The following is a 4,483-nucleotide window of genomic DNA, read 5'->3' on the forward strand; positions in this document are numbered from 1 at the left end:
GCATCTTTAATCACTGTTCTTTATGAATCTTTAACGTTCTTTAATATTATCTACGCACAATCAATCTTTACGTGCCGTTAATTCTCTTTCCGCATCTGTATTCTGTCTTTTACACCTATTCTAAACTTTCTTTTCACATAATATGTTTAAACTACCTTTTCTTTAACGCGCCTGGAAACTCATGATCAGGGAGTTGTCGTGATGACAGACAATCATTGTTTTTTTTTTTTTCCATAAAATGGACCCTGCAATAAAGCGTGGAAGCGTGATGCTCTGCCACTTTAGTTAACAAGGGACATGATCTCCTCAGCAGACCTAAACGTTTGTTTGCTTTTGCTGTAATCAGGTGTTCATTTGAGTCCCGGATAAGTTCCTCCGAGATAACTACACCCAGATACTTCTCCTCGCGCGCGCGCCGTAACTTTTCAGGGCCTAGAAAATAGTCTTGAGGTAAAGGCTTTTTCTTGCGCCTTATAGTTAGAACTTTGCATTTGGAGGCATTGAATCGTATGTTATTATCGTGACTCCAGGAATGGAGGTTTGTCAGAGCTTCTTGTAGTCGTTCACAGTCTGCTATAGACGAGATAGAGCTGTAGACTTTGGTGTCGTCCGCGTAGAGAGCAGATTGAGTACCTTCCGGTAGGACACCTGGCAGGTCGTAAATAAAAAGGACAAATAGAACTGGGTCTAGAAGGCTGCCCTGAGGAACTCCCGATGTAGCTTTGGCTCATTTTGAAGCAACGCCATCCAAAATGACCCTTTGAGATCTTCCACTTAGGTAGTCCGAAAACCAGGCGAGCGTGCCGCCTTCCACACCATGATATCGTTTGAGCTTTTGAAGCAAAACTGAGTGATCGATACGCGGAATCGAGGCTTTGGCAAAGTCCAGGTAGATAAGATCTTTTTTTATATTTTGTCCAAGTTATGACCAATGGTGTTAAGATCAGATAACAGCTCTGTGACGCAGGGGCGATTTCGCAAAAAGCCACGCTGGAGAGGACTGATGAGTTGTTTACCATGATCGTAGAGTTCAATACAGACACAGCGTTCCAAGACTTTGCTTAGACTACATAGCAAGGAAATAGGTCTATAGTTTTCAGCCGGTTCCGTAGAGTCCTTTTTATGTACCGGTATGACATCAGCTTTTTTTCTATTCCGACGGTATGCGAGCAGTTTGTAAAGAGAGATTAAAAAGTGCACAGAGACTGGGTGCAATTTGATAGGTGCATTCTTTTAGAAGGCGTGGAGGAATGTTGTCGGAGCCGCACGCTTTAGAGGTGTCCAAAGTGGCTAAACAATTTGCGACTTCGTCAATAGATAATGACATATCAGGCATTTGCATAACTGATCTACGCTGGTGTGGAAGAGCAGAAATATCGTTGTCTACAACGGGACTCAGAAGAGTAAAGACAGACGAAAAATGAGAATTAAAAAGATTCACTTTTTCAGCTGGGGTCGTAGCCGCTATGCCGTTGAAGGCTATCACCGAATTTGATTTGGCACGTTGGTGCAGGATGGCTTCATGATAACTCCAAAATAATTTTAGATTCTCTGAAAATATGCCTTCAATTTTCTCCAAATATAGGCGATCTTTTCTTCTAACCTAGTACTTAAGAGCGACTTTCTGTTAATACCACCGATAGGTGTGCAAGATGGAAAAATGGAAATCTCCCAGACTTTGTCACATTAAAGCCCTTCAAACTATTTTAGAAAATGCAAGATTCAGTTTCTTGCGATTAATATTTTCCAAAAAAATAATTTTTTTGAATTTTCACCTCAAAGAGGCCCTTTAACCACTGAAAAATGTGCTTCGCATCCTCGCGTGGTGAAAAGAAACGGAATCAAATACCATGACTGTTGCGATATGAGATGATTTTATGACCTTTCCTTTGTATGAAAACGTTGTTGTAAATTCAAAAGATTCCCATCTGAACTTTTCATTTTTTTTCAAAATTACCCTCTAAAACAGTTTCATCGCGACTATCAATTTTGCCATTTTCCAATGGCAAAAAACCCTTCCTAGTACTGGCTTTCGTTGTGCAAATGTTTTTCCAGAGAAAGAGCAATCCTTTTTCTTTCAATTTATGAAATAAAATTTTGGGGCAATTCAAACGGCAAGTTATGAGAACTGAAAACATGAACGGTACTTGCGTGAAATTTAAAACTTTGAACTTGCGGTTGCAATGACGAATGCAACCAGTACAAGAGTGAACTTGGATAGCAGTTTAAATACTTCGAGAATTCGATCCTTTTCCTAGAAGCATCCGTCTACCTCCTTGGCGATTTATGAAATCACAACGATGAGAAGGCAACATCCTTACAAGCAGTATAAAAGGATTGACGATGTTTTAGACGTCACTTCTCCTGAAGAGTTTGAAGCCGAGCTAAGGTTTGGCATAACAGGATTGCCTCTCCTTCTTCGGGCATTAGCAATTCCAGAAGTGTTTACTTGTGCCAATAGCACGGTATGTTCAGGAACGAAAGGACTGTTGATTTTATTGAAACTTTTTTTTTACCCATGTCGTCTCTCGGATATAATTCCTCGCTTTGTTCAGTGCCCGAGCTGAGCTTAATCTTCAACGAGGTGATCAGCTTTATTTACACAAACCATGGATACTTGCTCAGAGATCTCGATCAATCCTGGCTGAGTAGCCAACATCTGGAAGACTTTGCCCTTGCTGGCCATGGAAAGGGAACAGCTCTTGAGAATTGATAGGGGTTTGTAGACTTGACAGTTCGCCCAATTTTTCGCCCAGGAGAGAACCAGCGTGTACCCAATGGGCACAAAAGGGTACATGCCCTAAAGTTTCAATCATTTGTTGCGCCAAATGGTTTAATAGCCAATTTGTATGGACCAGTTGGTAAGCTAATACGATTATTTGCATCGTTCTGCTGTAATGCCTCCACTTATTTAAGCCCCCAAATTTGAAACTGAATTGAAGTGTCACCACTGCAAATCCTCGAATTAGCACCCCCTTCGAATAAGTGCCCCTCCTATCGACCAAAAATTTAAAATAAGTACCCCCCTTAAATAAGTGCCCCCTCCTCTCCCCTCATTTTGTGGATGAGTATTGAGACAGCAAAGGATGCATAGTTTTCATCACGTAGTATTAGATTTGTACATTGCACAAATGGTGAGTTAAACTCTAGGATAAGTTTTTTATGTCAATAAATAGTTAATGTAGTTTATGTGTAGATGATGTATTAAAAAATTGTTCATGTCAGGCCACCATTTGGGAAAAATTAAATAAGCACCCCCTTTCAATTACGTCCCCCCCTTGAATAGGCACCCCCATTTTCTCATAAATTTGAATTAAGCTCCCTGGGCGCTAATTGATTTGAGGATCTTCAGTATCTACACCTAGAGGAGTGGGCTGGAAAGATCAAATCTATCAGGAAACATTTCTGGTAGTCAGCCCCTTGGTAAGAGCTTCATTAAATGTAGCCTACCCTTGAATCCTTACACAAATATCTATAACCCAGCCCCTACTAAATCAAAATGGCTATTAACCAATTAACTTGGAAAATTAAAAAAAAAAATTAAATTAAATCACAGTCTGTAACTCAACAGTTACCTGCAGCTACAAGAGTGTTATAACACTAGCTACTGATATAAATCCAAGTATGTTTACTCTATCAATTTTCATTTCAGAGCGTAAAAGGCATGATGCTGGTATGTTAAGAATGTCTGGCCTCCGTCATAACCTTCAGCAGCATTCATTTGATACCAGTGGACAACCACTGTGTATATATGGTCAAGGATGAAGTAAAATCAGGGAAGCTGTGGAGTGGGTGTTTAGCAACATAGTAACATACTTCGCTTTCCTAGATTTTAAGAAGAACTTAAAAATTGGATTAAGTCCAGTAGGTGTAATGTATTCAGTGTGTGCTCGGCTTAAGAGTGCATGTACCTGCTTCTATGGATCAACTCCAAACACCTATTTTGATGTTTAACCTCCTACATTAGATGATTATTTTCAGGTTTAAAGCTCTTGATTTGCTACATCATAGTTAGTAGTAACTATTGCTACATTTAAGCAATGCAATTTGCCAAAGTGATGAGAAGATAAAAGAGAAGAATTGAACCAAATTACAATATTGTAATTACATTTTCTGCTTGTAAATTTCTTTGTATAGTTAGCTATGAAAGGAGTAATTGATGAATATGGGATGTGGGTCCATGGCCATCAATTTTTTTTCCTTACTGGAGAATTTACAAATCTAAATTAATTTAATTGAGAAAATCAAAATAGGTATAATTTTTAATTTCAAAACAGCTGAACTGACTTTGTAATAATAATACAGTACATTTATATGATACAACTACATATATATTTGTAAAAAGATGTAAAAATAATGTATTCAGATATTTTACCATACAAACTCTTCCTTAGTTTTCATTTCATAAATATAATGGTATTAATATGACAATAAATAATGAGAATTCTAATCAGAGAATGTTTAGAAATACATTTGATAATAA

The sequence above is a fragment of the Stylophora pistillata genome, chromosome 8, assembly GCF_964205215.1.
Source record: "Stylophora pistillata chromosome 8, jaStyPist1.2, whole genome shotgun sequence".
NCBI classification, from domain to species: domain Eukaryota; kingdom Metazoa; phylum Cnidaria; class Anthozoa; order Scleractinia; family Pocilloporidae; genus Stylophora; species Stylophora pistillata.